We start from the raw sequence: 21,727 nt of genomic DNA on the forward strand, positions 1-21,727 counted from the left end.
TAGTAAAATTTTGCTTATTGAATTGTTTTCTGGCACACCGAAAAGAGACTGTATAGCTGTAAAGTTGGATGGGTTCACATCAAATACTAGGTGAGAACGAATCAGCTGGAGAGGGGGAGGTGCTCAGACTAGAAGTAACTGTGTCCCATTTGTTTCCAATTGACCTCAGACATTTTTCCACCCTGCTGAGTTTCTGCATTCTTCAGAAGGAACTGCGAGGAGGCCAAGATTCCAACTGATAATAGGACAAATGCTGAAGCAGGCCGGTGGCTGGGAGAACTGTAACTTCGAGGCCACTGGATTCCAGAACCTGAGATTACGGGTGGGGGTAGCAGCTGACTGATCTGAATCCTCTCGTGACTGAAGGGACTGATTCTCTCTTCCAGACACAACAACCCAAGGCCAAACACGCTGACCATAGCCGATGTGGCCCCGACACATGCCCCCATGGTAATGTTGGGGAGACCCATGAAAGTGAAATACACCAGGAAAATGAAATTGACCGTGGAAGAGCCCCAGCTCTGATCAAGTTCCGTTAAAAGGGAGGAACCAAGGAGAAGAGGAGAAGAGGGCTAGCCTTTGGCATTTTCTGTCTTAATTTTTCTGTTGGTTTTTAAAAAGAACTTCCCATTTTCAGATCAGCAAAAGTAGCAGGCAGGGGCAATGTGAGGCAAACGCTCTGGAAACCTTGAAGGCATAAACAATGAGCCCTGATCAGAGATCTGGGGGAGAGTATCAGATAAAGAATGAGAATGTGGCAAGGATAAAGAAGAAATCGTGCTCCAAGATCTTAAGAATTAGGATCAGAAAAGACTTTAGTGATTACTTAATTCAACCCCTCATTTTACAGATGGGGTCACTGAGGCACAGAGAGGGGGAGGGACTTTGATCAGGGTCTTCTGACTCCAAATTCAAGATCATTTTCAGTAGACTTTAACTCCTCCCTTCTAGGAAAGGAAAAGGTGGGGAGGTAGGAGAAGAAAGGAAGTAGCTGCATTCTGGAATAACTGAGACCCTTGCTTCAGGTTATGCTTTGGGGTTTCTGGGAGAAGAGTAGAAAGAGGGGGAAAATTAGAATAAGAATACTTGGTATTTCTTTTTCTTTTCTTTTCTTTTTTAAATTTTAATCACTTTATTTTTTTAAACAATATTTTATTTAGTCATTTCAAAACATTATTCATTGGAGACAAAGATCATTTTCTTTTCTCCCCCCCTCCCCCCCCCCCATAGATGCCTTGCGATTCCACTGGGTTTCACATGTGTTCTTGGTTCGAACCCATTTCCGTGTTGTTGGTACTTGCATTAGTGTTCATTTAGAGTCTCTCCTCAGTCATTTCCTCTCAGCCCCTGTAGTCAAGCAGTTGCTTTTCTTTGGTGTTTTTACTCCCTCGGTTTGTCCTCTGTTTGTGGATAGTGTTTATTTCTCCTAGATCCCTGCAGATTGTTCAGGAACACTGCATTGACACTAATGGAGAAGTCCATTACATTCTATTGTACCACAGTGTTTAAGTCTCTATGTACAATGTTCTGACTCTGCTCCTTTTGCTCTGCATCACTTCCTGGAGGTGGTTCCAGTTCCCATGGAATTCCTCCACTTTATTGTTCCTTTTAGCACAATAGTATTCCATCACCAACATATACCACAGTTTGTTCAGCCATTCCCCAATTGAAGAGCATCCCCTCATTTTACAAATTTTTGGCCACCACAAAGAGTGCAGCTATGAATATTCTTATACATGTCTTTTTCCTTATTATCTCTTTGGGGTACAAACCCAGCAGTGCTATGGCTGGATCAAAGGGCAGACATTCTCTTATCGCCCTTTGGGCATAGTTCCAAATTGCCCTCCAGAATGGTTGGATCAATTCACAACTCCACCAGCAATCTATTAATGTCCCAACTTTGCCACATCCCCTCCAGCATTCATTACTTTGCATAGCTGTCATGTTAGTCAATCTACCAGGTGTGAGGTGATACCTCAGAGTTGTTTTGATTTGCATCTCTCTGATTATAAGAGATTTAGAATATTTTTTCTTGTGCTTATCAATAGTTTTGATTTCTTTGGCTGAGAACTGCCTGTTCATGTCCCTTGCCCATTTATCAATTGGAGAATGGCTTGATTTTTTGTACAAGTGATTTAGCTTTTTGTAAATTTGAGTAATTAAATCTTTGTCAGAGGTTTTTATGAACATCATTTCCCAATTTGTTGCTTCCCTTCTGATTTTAGTTACATTGGTTTTGTTTGTACAAAACCTTTTTAATTTGATATAGTCAAAATTATTTATTTTACATTTTGTGACTCTTTCTAAGTCTTGCTTGGTTTAATACTTGGTATTTCTGTACACTCATTTAATCCTTCCTACAACCTTGGGAGTTTGATCCTGCTGGCACAATGATCCTTTCTCTAAAGAAGAAAAATGAATTGACTTGCCAAAGACATATGGCTAGGGAATGTCTGATGCAAGATTTGAAACCATATATCCTCAATTTGAGGTGGCTGGTTGGCTCTGTGGATAGATCTCCAGATCTGGAGTGAGGAAGACTCATCTCTATGAGTTCAAATCCAGTCTCAGACACTTACTATGTGACACTGGGCAAGTTAATTAATCCTGTGGTCCTCAGTTTCCTCATATGTAAAATGAGCAGGAAAAGGAAATGGCAAACCACTCTATTATCTTTGGCAAGAAAACCCCAAATGGGGTCATGAAGAATTGGAAACAATGGAAAAATGACTGGTTCCTGACTCTGAATCCAGTGGTTCTTTCTACCACAAATAGTGTTGACACTTAAAGATTGCTTTTAGGTTTGCAAAATATTTCATAGAGCTTTTCCTTGCAGATATTATTTAATTTCAAAAGAGGAGGGTTGAAATCATCCCTTTCCATTTGACCCTTGACACTATTATATTAGTTGTATGTATATCTCAAAGAAGGGTGTATGGGGTGTTCAGGGAGGGGTAGTATCTCTGGTATGGAGGGTTTGTCTTGCCCTTCTAGGGCAGCTCTCCAGCCTCTGACCCCCACCTAACACCCAGCTCTCACTTGTGGCTCCTAGTATGTAACAGTTAAAATTACCACAAAGAGTGCAGCTATGAATATTTTTGTACAAGTCTTTGTGTCCATTATCTCTTTGGGGTACAGACCCAGCAGTGCTATGGCTGGATCAAAGAGTAATATTTTTATGAGGTTTATTAAAGATTAAGGATTAAAGAAAATACAGGATAAGAAAACACATGTTTATGAAAAGAGCCACATCTGCTCCAAAACGGAAGTCCAAAAGACCCCTCAGTAGGTGGAGAACTCCTTTAAATAATCATTTGTGTTCTCACCCAGGCTAGAATTCAGTGTGATTACAAAGCATTCTGGGGAAGTAGAGCAAAGGATTCTGGGGATTGGAGTCCTGGATTTGAGTCTATTTTTACAAGTAGCTGCTAGCATGTGGCAGCGGCCATAGCCCCGGCAACGGCTTCGACAGGCCGGCTAAACCTTGTGAGAGTAGCCATCAGGTCATAGACCCCTGGTGAACCAGGGCTTTGCTCACCCAGCATGTGAAGTCTGCTTTGGCTGAACAGATGGAAGAAATCAATAAGAAGGTTCAACGGCTGAGATGGCCACGCAGCAAAGCACTGTGGAGTGCTCAGGGCATGTTGGAGCACAAAAGACAACACAGCCATCCAATGCAGCTGAGGAAGTCTCCAGGTGTAATGACTTTTCATGCCACTGGACCCAGGCTTCCAACGCCGAGAGAGTGGGACTGTCTCTGTGCATCGACTTTTCCACTTAAATCTCCTTCACGCACAAGTGTTTTTGTGCACACTCATCTATCATAGATGAAAATGCACAAAAACGATCGTCATCCTCGGTTACTGAGAGACTACTACTACTATATCTCAAAGAACTATAGTTAGAGTAAGAATTCTTAACTCAGCAATATGTTTAGTACATGCTAGTTGATTAATCTGTCTCACAAGAATTAGGTAGATCAAGGGCCATAAACTTGTAAACATTTTCAACCCTCCTCAAACCTCTCTTAGCTTCCTCTCCTCCACTGGGTCAGCTGAGTTCCTTGTCTACATTTTTTTATTTTAAAAAATTCTTCCTCTTGTATTTTCAAATATTTGTTTATTTATTTATAAGTATTTTTCTGTGTTTCTATGGTTCATTTTCTTTCCTTCCCTTCTTCCCTCCCCCTTCCCAGTGCTGACAAGCAATTCTACTGGGTTGTACAAATGTTGTCACTTGATACCTATTTCCATATTATTCATTTTTGCTATAGAGTGATTTTTTTAAAGCCTAAACCCCAAATCACATCCCCATATATACATATGATAAGTGATGTCCTATGTTTTGCTTTTGCATTTCTACTCCCATAGTCCTTTCTCTTAATGTGGATAGCGTTCTTTCCCATAAGTCCTTCAGGAGTGTCCTGGCTTGTTGCATTGCTCCTAGTAGTAAAGTCCAGTATATTATTGGATGGTTCCCCAATGTTTTACTTTATGTGTTCAATGTTCTTCTTGTTCTGCTCATTTCACTCTGTTCATTGAGGTTCTCCCAGTTCATATGGAAAACCTTCCTTATAATATAATAGTATTCCATCACCAACAGATACCACAATATGTTCAGCCATTCCCCAATTGAAGGGCATCCCCTCATTTTCCAATTTTTGGCCACCACAAAGAGCACAGCTATGAATATTCTTGTACAAGTCTTTTTCCTTATTATCTCTTTGGGGTACAAACCCAGCAGTGCTATGGCTGGATCAAAGGGCAGACAGTCTTTTAAAGCCCTTTGGGCATAGTTCCAACTTGCCTTCCAGAGTGGCTTGATTAATTTACAACTTGCCTTACATTTAAAAAAATTTGGACTATTTTCCATGAGATCTCTTTTCTTCCCTTTTTCTTATCTACTGTTTAGGACATATTAGAAGATGCCTTCTGCCACTAACTCTTCCTTCACCCCTGTCTCACAATTTAAAGTGACCTTACTCTGTCAAGGCTAACCCTTCTGCCTGTTCAAGTGATCCCATTCCAACCTGTCTCCTCCAACAGATCACTCCCTTTGTCATTCCCACTCTGTCATTTATTTTTAATCTCTCTCTGTCAATTGGCTGCTTCTTTGCTGCTTTCAAACATGCCAATGCCTCTCTCATCCTAAAAGAATCCTCATTTGATTCTACTGTTATCCTGTGTTTTTTTTTTCTCTCTGTAGCTCTCTGTTTTCTCCTCTGTCCTCTGTTGCTAAACTCCTTGAGAAGTTGTTGTGCCTCTGTTTTCTCTCCTTTCACTTTCATTTTAATATCTTACCATCTGGCTTCTAACCTTATCATTTCATCAAAATTGCTCTCTCCACAGTTAACAAAAATCTTTGTTTCCCTTTCTCAATACTCATTTTTCTCGACTTCTCTATAACTTTTGACACTGTTGATTCTTCTCTCTTCTCCTAGGTTTTCTAGACACCCAACCTTCTCCTGGTTCTCCTCCTACCTATCTTGGACCCTCCTTCAAGTTATGCCTTCTAACTTCTCCCTCTGTAGTACTTCACTTAGTAATCCCACTAACTTCCATGGATTTAATTACTATCTCCATATTGATTGTCAAATCTACCTATCCCATTCCAAATTTTCTATTGACTTCTAATCCCATGTCTCTGCCATTCATATATCTCAAACAGAGATATCAAGTAACCATCTTAAACTTGAAATGTCAAAAGCAAAATGTATTCTCTTCCCCTAAATCCTCTACCCACAAAATCAAACTTAGAATAGGTCACAACCCTAAAATATCCTTACACTTTGCAGTATCTCTTGTGTATGTCCCCTCTTTTCTTTTAGACTTCCACAACTCTGGTGCAGTCCCTCATCACCTCAAGTTTTGACCATTAGCTTCCTAATGGGTCTACCTGCCTCAGGTTTCTTATTACTCCAGTCCATTCTCCATTCAACTGCAAAAGGGATTTTTCTGAAATGAAATACTGCACAATGGTAAAAACTCCAAAGGTTCTCTCTTATGTGTAGGATCAAATGCAAGATGTTCTGTTTGCCATATAAATCCCATTGAAACTTGTCTACCTCCTACTTTTTTGATCTTATCACACTTTACTTCCTACTACTTGCCTACTCTTCAGTCCATTGACACTGGCTTCTTGGATTTTCCAGATATTCCAACTCTTGACTTTAAGCATTTTCTCTGGTAGTTTCCCCCATGCCTGGAATACTCTACCTTCTCATTTCTACCTCCCGACTTCCCTTGCTTCCTTTAAATCCCAACTAAAATTCTATCTTTTACATGAAGTTTTTCCCAATCCCTCTTAAATCTAGTGCATTTCTCTTTCTTAATTATTTTGCATTTACCCTAACTATAGCTTGCTTTGTATACATTTGTTTCCATGTTGTCTCACTCATTAGACTGTAAGTTCCTTGAGTTTAGGGAATGTCTTAGTCCTCCTTGTATCCCTAGCATTTGGTATAGTGACTGGTATAGTGATTTGGTATAGTGACTTCTTGGGGAAGAAGAGCACCAACTACTGGGAAGAAGAAAGGACTAAAGAGCCTAGGTCAGAAGATCATGATTTATGGGTCGTTTGGATATTCTTTTGTATTTCTTTTTTAGTGGAGAAAATAAGCAACTGTCTTCTACCTAATATATGGCTCACTATGAGTGTGCATGTAAGGTAGTGGTGGTAGAGAGAGGAAATTAACATAATCTTGGGCTACACTAAGATGGGTGTAGCTTCCAGGGAAAATGGAAGTGAATTTTCATGTTGGAACACATTTAAAATATTGTCTTCAGTTTTGAGGTCCACAATTTAAGAAAGTCATTAAAAAAATGGGAAAGCAACCAGATTAAAGGTGTTTGAGTCTATGACATAAGAACATTGATTAAATGGCCTGGAGATATTTGGTCTGGAAAAAAAGGAAGCTGCAATGGGAGTGTAATAGCTGTGTTTAAGTATTTGGAAGGTGGTTTTGTGGGGAAGGTACTAGACTTATTCTACTTGGTTCTAAATAGCAGAACCAAGAGCAATGGAGAGAAGATATAAGAAGACAATTTAGGCTTGCTGTCAGGACAAAAATCTCTAATAATTAAAGTTGCCCAGAAATTGAATAGGCTGTTTTTTCCCTATATTTTTTGGTCTTCCTGGCTTAGGTATCAGCACCATATTTGTGTCATAAAAAGAATATAGGAGGACTTTGCTTAAATGGTTTATATAGTATTGGGATTAATTGTTCTTTAAATGTTTAATAGAATTCACTTGTGATTCCATCTGACCAAGGGGATTTTTTCTTAGGGAGTTCATTGATGACTCCTTCAATTTATTTTTCTGAAATGGTATTATTTAAGAATTCTATTTCCTCTTGTTAGTCTGAGCAATTTACATTTTGGTAAATATTCATCCATCTCACCTAGATTGTCCAATTTATTGTAGTATTACTGGTCAAAATAACTCCTTATGATTGCTTTAATTTCCTCTTCATTGGAGATGAATTCACTTTTCTCATTTTTGATGCTGGCAAGTTGATTTTCTTTTTCCTTTTTTTAATGAAATCAATAAATGCTCTATTTTTTCATAAAACCAACTCCTAGTCTTATTTATTAATTCAATAGTTTTCTTACTTTCAATTTTGTTAATTTCCCTTTTGAATTTTAGTATTTCCAATTTAGTCTTTAAATTGGGGATTTTTAATTTGTTCTTTTTTATTTTTTTGTTTTTGTTTTTGCTTCATGCCCAATTCATTGATCTGTTTTCCCCCTCTATTTTATTGATATAAGCATTCAGGGAATATAAATTTTTGGAAAATGAGGAGATGTCCTTCGATTGGGGAATGGCTGAACATATTGTGGTATCTGTTGGTGATAGCATACTATTGTGCTAAAAGAAATAAGAACTGGAGGAATTCCATGTAAACTGGAATGACCTCCAGGAATTGATGCAGAGTGAAAGGAGCAGAACCAGGAGAACATTGTACACAGAGACTGACACACTGTGGTACAATCAAATGTAATGGACTTCTCTACTAGCAGCAATGCAATGATCCAGGACAATTCTGAGGGACTTATGAGAAAAAACACTATCCACATTCAGAGAATGTAGGAGTAGAAACATAGAAGAAAAACAACATGGGTTGATGGGCATATGATTGGGGACATAGACTCTAACCAATCACCCTAGTGCAAATATCAATAATATGGAAATGGATCTTGATCAATGACTCATGTGAAACCCAGTGGAATTGCATTCCAGATATGGGAGGGGCTTAGTGGATGGGAGGCAAGAACATGAATCATGTAACCATGGAAAAATATTCTAAATTAATTAATTAAATAAAAATTTCAAAAATAAATTTAAAAAGGAATATAACATTTCCTACAGATTTGGCTGTATCCCATAAATTTTGATATGCTGTCTCCTCATTGTCATTCTCCTTAATGAAATCACTGATTTTTTCTATAATTTGTTCTTTGACCCACCCCTTTTGAAGAATTATTTTATCTAGTTTCCAATTATTTTTTCCATGAGCCTTTATTGATTATAATATTTATTGCATTATGATTTGAAAAGGTTATATTTATTATATCTGCTTTTCTGCATTTGGTTGTGAAGTTTTTATGCCCTAGTACATGGCCAAGTTTTGTGTATGTACCATGTGCTACTGAAAAGAAGATATATTCCTTTTAATCCCCATTCAATTTTCTCCAGACATCTATTGAATCTAACTTTTAAAAACTTTCATTCACTCTCTTTATTTTTCTTGTTTATTTTTTGGTTAGATTTATCTAGTTCTGAGAGGAAAAAGTTAAGATATCCCACTAGTATAGTTTTACTGTCTATTTCCTCCTTAAGCTCATTTAATTTCTTTTTTAAGAATTTGGAGATTAACTACTGAGTTTGTACCCCAAAGAGATAAAAAAAAGTTTGTACAAAATATTTATAGCTGTGCTTTTTGTGGTGGCAAAAAATAGGAAAATGAGGGGATGTCCCTGTATTGGGGAATGGCTGAACAAATTATGGTATATGATGGTGATGGAATACTATTGTGCTATAAGGATTGATGAACTAACTGCTTGATTTCTATATGAACTGAAAAGACCTACATGAACTGATGCAGAGTGAAATGAGCAGACAAGGAGAACATTGTACACAGTAACTGAAACATTGTGGAACAATCAAATCTAATGGACTGTGCTATTAATTGCAATGCAATGACCAAGAACAATCCTATGGAACTTATGAAAAAGAATGCTATCCACATCTAGAGGAAGAACTATGGGAGTAGAAATGCAGAAGAAAAACATATGGTTTATCACTTGGTTATATGGTTACATGATTTGGGGCTGTGATTTAAAAAATATTATTCTATTACAAATATGAATGATAAGGAGATAGGTTTTGAATAATAAGGCATGTATAAACCAGTGGAATTTTTTGTCAGCTCCAGGGAAGAGGGGAGGAAGAGGGAAGAGGGGAGGAAGAGAAAATGAATCATGTAAACATGAAAAAAATATTCTAAAAAAATAATGTGGGAAAAAAGAAAAAATTTGGATGCTATACAATTTAGTGCATATATGTTAAGTATTAATATTACTTCATTGTATATACTACCTTTTATCAATATGTAATTCCTTATTCCTTTTAATCAGATCTATTTTTGCTTTAGTTTTGTCTGAGATCATGAGAGCTACTCCTGCTTTTTTAAAATCTCAATTGAAGCCCAATAGATTCTGCTCCATTCCCTTACCTTTAACCTGTGTGTGTGTCTACATGATTCAAATGTGTTTCTTGTAAACAACATATGATAGGATTCTGGTTTTTAACCCAATCTCCTATCTGCTTCCATTTTATATGTGAGTTCATCCCATTTAAATTCAGTTATGATTACCATCTGTGATTTCCCCTCCATCTTGTTTCCCCTTTTTGAACCTGCACTTTCTCCTTTTACTCTGTTCCTCAAAAAGTTTGTTTTCAATCACCTCCCCAAATTCCCCTCCCTTTTATTATTCCCTTTCCCACCATCATCCTTCTTATTCCCCTCCTACTTGTCTATAGGGTCTTTTAATCAACCCCCTCCCAGATTCTCTTCCCTTATATTACTCCCTTCCCCACCACCACCTTTCTTATTCACTTTCTACTTTTCTATAGGATAAGATAATATTCTATACCCCAATGATTCTGGTTGTTATTCCTCTGAGCCAATTCTAATGAGAGTAAGTTTTAAGTATTGCCTGTCATCACCCTCATCCTCCCCTCCACTGTAACAGTTTTTTCCAATGCCTCTTTACATGACATACTTTACCCCATTTAAACCCCCTCTTCCCTTTCCTCTCAATGCAATTCTCTGTTTCATTCCTTGATTTTTTTTGCATGCCATCCTAAACAGCTTATTCTCATACTCTCTGCCTATTTACACTTCTTCCAACTCCTATGATAATAAAAATTTTAAGAGTTGAAAATATCTTTTCATGTAAGAATATAAACAATTTGACCTTAACGAGTTTCTTAAATTTTCTCTTTCTTATTTACTTTTTGGTGCTTCTCTTGATTCTTGTATTTGGACATCAGATTTTCTGTTTAGGTCTGGTCTTTTCATCAGGGATGCTTGGAAATCTATTTTATTAAATGCCCATTTCCCCTAACCAAAAGAATATAGTTTTTATGTTTAGGAGTAAACCCTTTTCCCTTTCCTTCTGGAATATCATATTTCAAGTCTTCTGATCCTTTAATGTGGAAGCTTCCGTGTAATCCTAACTATGGTTCCATTATATCTCAATTGTTTCTGGCTGCTTGCAATATTTCCTCCTTGGTCTAGGAGCACTTGAATTTGGCTATAATATTCCTGGGAGTTGTCATTTGGGGATTTGTTGCAAGAAGTGATCTGTGGATTCTTTTAATTTTTATTTTACCCTCATATTTAAGAATATCAGAGCAGTTTTCTTTGATAATTTCTTGTAATAAGATGTCCAGACTTTTTTTTTAATCATGACTTTCAAGTAGTCCAATAATTCTTAGTTTATCTCTCCTGGAGCTATTTTCCAGGCCATTTGTTTTTTCAATGAGATAATTTATATTTTCTTATATTTTAAAAATTCTTTTTATTTATTGTTTCTTGATGGCTCAAGAAGGCATTGCCTTCTACTTGCTCAATTTTAATTTTCAAAGAATTATTTTCTTCCTTGACCTTTTGAACCTCCTTTTCCATTTGATCAATTCTACTTTTCATGGAACATTTTTCTTCATTGTATTTTTGTAATTTTCACCCAATTGCCCAATTCTGCTTTTCAAGGTGTTATTATCTTTTTGTATTACTTGCCTTTTCCCCTTATTTTTCTTCTACTTCTCCTTTTTGATTTTTAAATTCCTTTTTGAGCTCTTCTAGTGCTTAAGACCAATTCCCATTTTTCTTTGAAGTTTTGGATTTGGCTGCTTTGTGAGATTTGATCTCACTGTCCCTTATTGAGTCTCTGTCTTGCTCTTCTTTGTCTCCATATAAATTTTCTATGTTTCACTGTTTCTTTTTCTATCTGCTCATTTCCCCAGCCTTTTTTTAAACTTAGTTTTATCTTAAAAGTGACCTCTGTTCTCAAGATAGAGTACACTCTCTTAAACTTTAGATTTTCCTTGCTGTTGCTCTCAGATCTAATTCTGGTTTTCTGCAACTTTCAATTCTTTCAAGGTGGTGTGATGATGGCCTGTGGGCTGAGAGCTCTGGAAGCTGCTGATTCAATTGCCTCAAGGGATTGCTGATGGCTTGCAGAGGTCAACTGTGAGCTACTTTACCCTGGGCAAGCAACATGGACTTTGGACTTCACTTAAGGCTTTTGCCAGGGCTTGGGACTTCAAGGGGAGGGAATGGGGTATTCTGCTCTTAATTTAGGTAGAGTACCAAGGTCTTAAAAGTGGCTTATGCCCAGGTTCAGAATCCAGTGTACTAGGTGGGATGGGATGGGGCAGCTTGCACTCTTCTGTGTGCAGTTTTATTTCTGGTTCTCTGTGAACTTATTTCAAGTTGCATTCTGCAGGAGAGTTACTTTATTCCATCCCCTTGTTGGTTCTGTATGCCAGTATTCATTTTTATGCACTATTTTATGGTGGGTTTGAGAGGATTCTCAGAGAGGTTCTAGCTTTCTGTGCTACTAAGCCTCCATCTTTGCTCTCCCCCCCCCCCAAAAGGGTTATTTTGAGAGGTGGTGGGATTCTTCTTCTTGACAGTTTTCAAGCAGAAGCATGAGGATGCCTCGGTAGGTATTTGATAATGAAGATTCCTTTGGTGGATGGGTTGGACTCAGGGGTGCTAAAGTTTATTTTGGCTCATAAGAACCAATTGTTAAATGTTCAGTGGTAGTCATTATGGATCAGAGCTTGTTTCATTGATAGTCTAGACTTAAGAAAGTAAGGGATCTAGGTGGCATAATGGATAGAGTGTCAGGCCTGCAGTCAGGAAGACTTATCCTCATGAGTTCAAATCTGGCCTCAGGCACTTTTTAGCTGTGTAACCCTGGACAAGTTACTTAAGCCTGTTTGCCACCATTCCTCATGTGTAAAAATGAGATAGACAAGGAAATTGTGAACCACCTTTGCCAAGAAAACCCCAAGTGGGATCTCAAAGAGTTGGACACAAATGAAAGGACTAAACATGAAGAAGAAAGCAATGGAGAAAATGTTAATGTCAGATTGATCTTAAATATATGTCTGTTCCTGTGCACACTTTTTCTCTCTTTTTTTTTAACATTGTTTTATTTGGTCATTTCTAAACATTATTCATTGGAGACAAAGATCATTTTCTTTTCTTCCCTTCCCCCCAACCCCCCATAGCCAATGTGCGATTTCACTGGGAATCACATGTGTTCTTGATTCGCACCCATGTCCATGTTGTTGGTATCTGCATTAGTGTTCATTTAGAGTCTCTCCTCAGTCATATCCCTTCCACCCCTGCAGTCAAGCAGTTGCTTTTCATCGGTGTTTTTACTCCCACAGTTTTTCCTCTGCTTGTGGATAGTGTTTTTTAGATCCCTGCAGATTGTTCAGGGACATTGCATTGACACTAATGGAGAAGTCCATTACCTTCGATTGTACCACAGTGTGTCAGTCTCTTTGTACAGTGTTTTCCTGGTTCTGCTCCTTTTGCTCTGCATAACTTCCTGGAGGTTGTTCCAGTCTCCATGGAATTCTTGCACTTTATTATTCCTTTTAGCACAATAGTATTCCATCACCAACATACCACAATTTGTTCAGCCATTTCCCAATTGAAGGGCATCCCCTCATTTTCCAATTTTTGGCCACCACAAAGAGCGCAGCTATGAATATTCTTGTACATGTCTTTTTCCTTATTATCTCTTTGGGGTACAAAGCCAGCAGTGCTATGGCTGGATCAAAGGGCAGACAGTCTTTTATCACCCTTTGGGCATAGTTCCAAATTGCCCTCCAGAATGGTTGGATCAATTCACAACTCAACCAGCAATGCATTAATGTCCCTACTTTGCCACATCCCCTCCAGCATTCATTACTTTCCATAGCTGTCATGTTAGCCAATCTGCTAGGTGTGAGGTGATACCTCAGAGTTGTTTTGATTTGCATCTTTCTGATTATAAGAGATGTAGAACACTTTTTCATGTGCTTATTAATAGTTTTGATTTCTTTGGCTGAGAACTGCCTGTTCATGACCCTTGCCCATTTATCAATTGGAGAATGGCTTGGTTTTTTGTACAATTGATTTAGCTCTTTGTAAATTTGAGTAATTAAATCTTTGTCAGAGGTTTTTATGAACATCATTTCCCAATTTGTTGCTTCCCTTCTGATTTTAGGTACATTGGTTTTGTTTGTACAAAAACTTTTTAATTTGATGTAGTTAAAATTATTTATTTTACATTTTGTGACTCTAAGTCTTGCTTGGTTTTAAAATCTTTCACTTCCCAAAGGTCTGACATATATATTATTCTGTGTTCACCTAATTTACTTAGTGTTTCTTCTTTATGTTCAAGTCATTCGCCCATTCTGAGTTTATCTTGGTGTAGGGTGTGAGGTGTTGATCCAAACCTAATCTCTCCCACACTGTCTTCCAATTTTCCCAGCAGTTTTTATCAAATAATGGATTTTTGTCCCAAAAGTAGGGGTCTTTGGGTTTGTCATAAACTGTCTTGCTAAGATCATTTACCCCAAGTCTGTTCCACTGATCCTCCTTTCTGTCTCTTAGCCAGTACCAAATTGTTTTGATAACTACTGCTTTATAGTATAGTTTGAAATCTGGGACCGCAAGTCCTCCTTCCTTTGCATTTTTTTCATGATTTCCCTGGATATCCTTGATCTTTTGTTCTTCCAAATGAACTTAGTTATGGTTTTTTTCTAATTCAGTAAAGAAGTTTTTTTGGTAGTTCAATGGGTATGGCACTAAATAGATATATAAGTTTGGGTAGGATAGTCATTTTTATTATGTTAGCTCGTCCCACCCATGAGCAATCAATGTTTTTCCAATTGTTTAGATCTAGTTTTAACTATGTGGTAAGTGTTTTGTAGTTGTATTCATATAGTTCCTGTGTTTGTCTCGGCAGATAGATTCCTAGATATTTTATATTGTCTAGGGTGATTTTAAGTGGTATTTCTCTTTCTAATTCTTGCTGCTGAAATGGGTTAGAGATATATAGAAATGCTGATGACTTATGCGGGTTTATTTTGTATCCTGCAACTTTGCTAAAGTTGTTGATTATTTTGGGTAACTTTTTGGTTGATTCTCTAGGATTCCTTAAGTAAACCATCATATCATCTGCAAAGAGTGATAGCTTGGTCTCCTCATTGCCAATTTTAATACCTTCAATTTCCTTTTCTTTTCTAATTGCTACTGCTAGTGTTTCTAGTACAATGTTAAATAATAGAGGTGATAATGGGCATCCTTCCTTTATTCCTGATCGTATTGGGAAGGCTTCCAGTTTATCCCCATTGCAGATGATGTTTGCTGATGGTTTTAGATATATACTGTTTATTATTTTTAGGAAAGGCCCTTCTATTACTATGATTTCTAGTGTTTTAAATAGGAATGGCTGTTGTATTTTATCAAAGGCTTTTTCTGCATCTATTGAGATAATCATGTGATTTTTGTCAGTTTGCTTGTTAATATGGTCAATTATGTGAATGGTTTTCCTAATATTGAACCATCCTTGCATTCCTGGTATGAATCCTGCCTGGTCATAGTGGATGACCCTTGTGATGACTTGCTGGAGTCTTTTTGCTAGTATCCTATTTAAGATTTTTGCGTCTATATTCATTAGGGAGATTGGTCTATAGTTTTCTTTCTCTGTTTTTGACCTGCCTGGCTTTGGGATCAGTACCATGTTTGTGTCATAAAATGAATTTGGTAGAACCCCTTCTTGGCTTATTTTGTCAAATAGTTTGTTTAATATTGGGATTAGTTGTTCTTTGAATGTTTGATAGAATTCATTTGTGAATCCATCTGGACCTGGGGATTTTTTCTTAGGGAGTTCTTTGATGGCTTGTTCAATTTCTTTTTCTGATATTGGGTTGTTAAGGTAATTTATTTCTTCCTCTTTTAGCCTAGGCAATTTATATTTTTGTAAGTGTTCATCCATATTACCTAGATTGCCATATTTGTTGCCATATAATTGGGCATAGTAGTTTTTAATGATTGCCTTGATTTCCTCTTCATTAGAGGTGAGGTCTCCTTTTTCATCTTGGATACTGTCAATTTGGTTTATTTCTTTTCTTTTTTTAAATTAGATTGACTAGTACTTTGTCAATTTTCTTTGTTTTTTCAAAGTACCAGCTTCTAGTTTTATTTATTAAATTAATAGTTCTTTGACTTTCAATTTTATTAATTTCTCCTTTGAGTTTTAGGATCTCTAATTTAGTCTTCATCTGAGGATTTTTAATTTGTTCGCTTTCTAATTTTTTAATTTGCATTCCCAATTCATTGACCTCTGCCCTTCTTAATTTGTTAATATATAAACTCAAGCATATAAATTTCCCCCTGAGTACTGCTTTGGCTGCATCCCATAGGTTTTTAAAGGATGTCTCACCATTGTCATTTTCTTCAATGAAGTTATTAACTGTTTCTATGATTTTTTCTTTAACTAACTGGTTTTGGAGAATCATATTGTTTAATTTCCAATTAATTTTTGATTTACCTCTCCATGTTCCCTTACTAATTATTATTTTCATTGCATTGTGATCTGAGAAAGTTGCATTTATTATTTCTGCTCTTTTGCACTTGTTTGCAATATTTTTATGCCCTAATACATGGTCAATTTTTGTGAATGTACCATGTGCTGCAGAAAAGAAGGTATATTCCTTTTTGTCCCTATTTCTTTTTCTCCACATGTCTACTAACTTTAATTTTTCTAAAATTTCATTCACTTCTCTTACCTTTTTCTTATTTATTTTTTTATTTGATTTATCTAGTTCAGATAGAGAAAGGTTCAGGTCTCCTACTAGTATCGTTTTTCTATCTATTTCATCCTTAAGTTCCTCTAGTTTCTCCTTTTGAAATTTGGATGCTATGCCATTTGGTGCATACATGTTGAGTACAGATATTTCCTCACTGTCTATACTGCCTTTTATCAGGATGTAATTACCTTCCCTATCTCTTTTAACTAGATTTATTTTTACTTTGGTTTTGTCGGATATCATGATTGCAACTTCTGCCTTCTTTTTGTCAGTTGATGCCCAATAGATTTGACTCCACCCTCTTACTTTCACCGTATGTGTATCTTCCCTCCTCATGTGTGTTTCTTGTAGACAGCATATGGTAGGGTTTTGCATTCTAATCCACTCTGCTATTCGCTTGCGTTTTATGGGTGAGTTCATTCCATTCACATTCAGAGTTATGATTTCTAGCTGTGTATTTCCCAGCATATTGATTTCTGCTCCTGTTCCTGGCTTTTCTTCTTTCACTATTTCCTTCTACACCAATGTTTGCTTTTAAACAGTCCCCTTTGTTTCCACCCTTATTTTACTTCCCTTTCTATCCCCCTCCCTTCTTATTCTCCCCTCTTATTTTCTGTGTAGTCTTTCTAAAATTAACTCCCCACCCCCTCTTTCTCTTGTACTGCTTCCCTCCCCACCAGACCATTTGTCACCCTTCTACTCCCCTATTGGGCGCAAATCTATTCTCTGCCCCCAATGGATTGGATTGTTTTTCCCTCTTTGAGTCAATTTCAAAGCACGTAAAACTTGAGTATTTCCTGTCTCTGGTCTCTTTACCTTTCCAGTATATTGATGTTCTCCTCCCTCCCACCATGAGCTTCTTTATGATGTATAAATTTACCCCCATTTGTTTCTTTTCCCATTTCTTTTAATATTAACCTATTTTAAGCTCTAGTTATATATATATATATATATATGTATGTATATATATATATGTATATATATGCATACTGATGTGTACGTATTTTTGCATGCATATATCTATATACCCATTTATGTACTTACATCCTATACAGTTTGTCACTGTTCCCTCTAAGTGTACTTCTTTTTTCTGCCCAGGTAATAACAACAGTTTTTAAGAGTTACCAATGATCTCTTTTCTTATAGGGATACATATCATTTTAATTTATTGAGTCTTTTAAAAATTTTTTGTTTTGTTTTGTTTTTCTTTTTTCCCCTCTTTTTTAATTACCTTTTGATGATTCTCTTGAGTTCTGTGCTTGTACATCAGATTTTCTGTTCAGGTCTGGTCTTTTCTTTACGAATTCTTGAAATTTTTCTATTTTGTTGAATGACCATACTTTCCCCGTAAGAATCTAGTCAGTTTTGCTGGATAGTTGATTCTTGGTTGTAGACCTAGTTCCCTTGCTTTCTGGAATATCATATTCCATGCCCTTTTTTTTTTCAATGTGGATGCAGCCAGATCCCGAGTTATCCTCACTGTGGTTCCTTGGTATCTGAATGACTTCTTCTTGGCAGCTTGTAATATCTTTTCTTTGGTCTGATAGTTCTTGAATTTGGCTATAACATTCCTGGGTATTGTCAGTTGGGGAGTAAGTACAGGAGGTGATCTGTGGATTCTATCAATCTCCACTTTTCCCTCTTGTTCTAGGATATCAGGGCAGTTTTCTTTAATAATTTCCTGAAAAATAATGTCCAGGCTTTTTCTTTTGTCATGGTCTTCTGGTAGGCCAATGATTCTTAAATTGTCTCTCCTTGAATGATTTTCTAAGTCCTCTGTTTTGTGAATGAGATGCTTCATATTTTCCTCAATTTTTTCATTCTTTTGGTTTTGTTTTATAGTGTCCTGCTGCCTTGTGAGGTCACTTGATTCTAGTTGTTGTATTCTGGTTCTTAAAGAATTGATTTCATCCTTAGTTTTTTGGTCGCCCTTTTCCTTTTGGTCTGATTTTCTTTGGAGGTCATCTTTCATCCTCTTTACCTCGTCTTTCATCTCCTTTTTCTCATCTTTCATCTTCTTCACCTCATCTTTCATCTCTTTTGCCTCATTTTCCATCTGGTTGATTTTGGCTTTCAAGACACCATTTTCTTGTTTTAGTTCAAGTGCCTCTGTTTCCAGATGACTTATCTTAGTTTTTAATTTCTTTCCCAATTGTCTTCAGCCTCTCTTAATTGTGTTTTGAATTGCATTTTTGAGTTCTTCCAAAGCCTGTATCCAATTCGCTGGGATTTCTGATTTTTCCTTTGCTGATTCCTCCCCCTCTGTTTCATTCACTCTTTGCTCATCACCTGTGCAAAAGCTGTCTATTGTAATTTCTTTCTTCTTTTTCTGTTGTTTGCTCGGGTTTACCCCTTCTTTGCTCCCCATATTTGTCTGTGCTCTTGCTCCTCTCATTTTTTTTTTGGTTTTGGGTCTGTCAGTCTCCCCTCTTGGAGCTTTGTCAGATCTCTTGGTACAGTCTCTAGGGGAGGAATGTTAGCTTCCCCATCCTCTGGAGGCTTTTGATTGGATTAAGTTCAACTGGGTTGGGCTGTATGTGCTCTGAGGCCAAAGACTCCTGGAAGGCTGGGCCACCCAGGCTCTCTCCAATTCTCTCCAGCAGCTTCTCCGCTGTTGGCAAGGTTCCCCAGTGCCTTTGCCTGCCTCCCTGAGCTCTGAGGATTCCTGATGGGGTTAAGTTCAACTGGATTGGTCTGGATGTGCCCTGAGGCAATGGTGAGACTGGAGCCTGATGGAGGGACCCAGTCATGCCCTGGTCTCTCCCTGGCTTCCTCCCTGCTGTCCATACTGGACGCTTGGTGCCTGGCGCCCTGCTGCTCACAAGGTAGACCCTCCTAACCAGCACCTTTGCCTGCTCAGAGGTTCCCGCTGCCGCTGGGGGCTCAGCCCTCTGGGTTGGGGGAGAGGGGTCCTGGCAACTTCCCTCTGCCTTCCCCTTAGACCTGAGTATTCTCGGGTTCCAGCTTTTGGGGGGCATACCTTTTGATTTGAGTCCAGAAGGAGGGTTCCCCACCTCTGTCCTGTTGCTCAGCTTGAATTTTGGTGCCCTAGGAGCATTCAGTCTGTAATTGGTAAGGAAGGGTCTTCCACGAGGTCTGAACTTTTGCAGCTTGCTAAGCAGCTATCTTAACTCTGCCTCCACACTTTTTCTCTTTACCTCTTTTTTGTATAAGAAAGCTGCTTAATCTTCTTCTACTCAAATTCTATGATTCTACGATATTAACTACTTCATATATTGGGTTTCTTTCCAGAAGTGCTCTGTAAATTCCTTTTGGGGGAACCTATAGACATGTATCTGGTTTAAGAGATTTTCCCCAATTCAAGCTACAGTAGGCTGAGGTGTGGGGAAGGGGTGCAAATAAGCCAAGAGTAAAAGGAAAAAGCCTTTTTGAGACATAATCTCCTATGACCCCACAGAACCCACTTTACATGAGTCTAAGTCTAGTGGAGCCCTTTTGTGGAAAGGGGAACTCCTGAACTGCAAGTGACACTTCATTTATTAAATTTACTCATTTGTGGAGGATTTTCTGTGTATTCTTTCAGGATAGGAACTATTATTGTCCATGAATCTCTACTAGCATAGGGTTTAGCACATAGGGGGCACTTAACTTTCTATTGAATCAAAAAGTAGAAGAATCACTAGCTCTGGAATCAAAAGACCTGGGTTCGAATCCATTTCAGATTCTTACTGTCTCTGTGACCAAAGAGAAGTCCCTCATATCCATGAACCTCAGTTTCCTGTTCTTTAAAGTAAGATGGTTTAACTAACTGGCCTTTGAGGTCCTTTCTAGCTCTGGAACTATGTTCCAGAAAATATGCACAATTCACTCTATGTATCAACTCTTATCATTATTATGAACTTTTCCCACCATAGCCAAAAGCCTACCAAGCTTATACTTGAAAGAGATACACATGGGTATTTAAGCAGCATTTTTCATCGATGCCATTGCAGAGTCTGAGTAATTTAATACAGCAAAAAGAACCAAAGACTAGAAGGGGGGAGGGTGGCTGTTGCAAGCCAAAGAACCGTTTCAAGTGTCATTAGTGCAGTAGAGAGACAGGTTAGAGATGAATATATACACCAGTCGCCCCGGAACTCCTCCCTTCTCAGGAAACTGCTGGAAATGGTAACCAGATGGAAATGTCGGGTAGATAAGTGGTGGTCCCTGGGAATAAAGCACAATAAACAAATAAATGGTAATCCAAGATGCATGCTGGGGCAAAGTGCCCTTATTTCTTCTAAGTAACCAGGGGGAATTGGTCTGTATTCATTTACCCACCAGAAAGGAGTCCTTCCTGGAAACTACTAAACTGGCTTTTGTGGAACTCTATCAAGCATTTGGCCCACTAAAACAGAATGAAGTTAAAAAAATAGAATTCCATTTAAATCATCTGAGAGAATTTCAGATACAGAAATTTCTTGATGGAACAATGCAAAATGGAGGTCAGTGACCAAACTGAGTTTGGAAGTGATGTAAGACTTTATTTCTCTGTGAAGTCAAAAGGCTACAGACCACCAGGACCACCCAGGTTTTCATAGAAAAATTGACTCTTTCTGAAGTGTTTCTCATTAAATTACAATTAAATAACATCTTAAGGATGTTTTCATGAAGAAAAAAGAATGTACAAAAGCTACCTGGTTTGATAAATACTGTTTCTTAGAGATCAACCACTGGGCTATAAGAGTCTTGGATTTCAAAGTACTTATGTACTAATTTGGGAGTGGGAAAAATCACTTCTAGGCCTCAATTTTCTTATCTGTAAATTGAAGAGATTGGACTTGATATCCCATACTCTCCCTTCCAGCTTGAAGTCTATGATCCTATTATTGAGGGAGAGATACAATGATATATTATGCAATTGTGCATTTTAGGTGTCAGGAACAAGCAGTAATTTCTCAGATAACTTGTATATCTTTTGACTTAATTTAACATTAACTTTGTGTGGTTTTGCTAGGTCCATTGGCAGCCAGCAGAGATCACAATTCCGACAGTTCCCCATTATGTCAGGAAAAAGCCAAGATCAAGACTGGTATTATTCCTCTCCCCAAGAAGAAAACAGAAAAACAAGACAACAACAACAACAACCCAGAGCTTTCAGTAGATTGATTGGTTCTTAAGTTGTCTCTTCCTTTTATTCTGGCCAATCACATGCATATAATTATTTTCCTTCTTGTTAAGATCTAGTTATATAGTATCTTTACTTTTATATAGTTAGATAGTAGATATATGCTTAGTTATATAGTATCTCTACTTTTAAGGCTTGGCCAGATCTGATGTTCAATGGAAGTTTCCGTTTTCCCAGGGATAAATTAATATAATCAGTGGGGATCTTCTTTGTTAA

At 37.6% G+C, this 21,727-nt stretch overlaps 1 long non-coding RNA gene across 1 annotated transcript; it reads left to right on the top strand.

Moving 5' to 3' along the window:
* The first annotated feature begins 11,564 nt into the window (after positions 1–11,564).
* Positions 11,565–21,503, top strand: LOC130455136 (uncharacterized). Its single transcript, XR_008913060.1, has 2 exons — positions 11,565–11,755; positions 21,341–21,503. It is a non-coding gene; the product is annotated as an uncharacterized LOC130455136 (long non-coding RNA).
* The last annotated feature ends 224 nt before the right edge of the window (positions 21,504–21,727 follow it).

The sequence above is a fragment of the Monodelphis domestica genome, chromosome 6 (genome assembly GCF_027887165.1).
Source record: "Monodelphis domestica isolate mMonDom1 chromosome 6, mMonDom1.pri, whole genome shotgun sequence".
In the NCBI taxonomy this organism is placed as follows: domain Eukaryota; kingdom Metazoa; phylum Chordata; class Mammalia; order Didelphimorphia; family Didelphidae; genus Monodelphis; species Monodelphis domestica.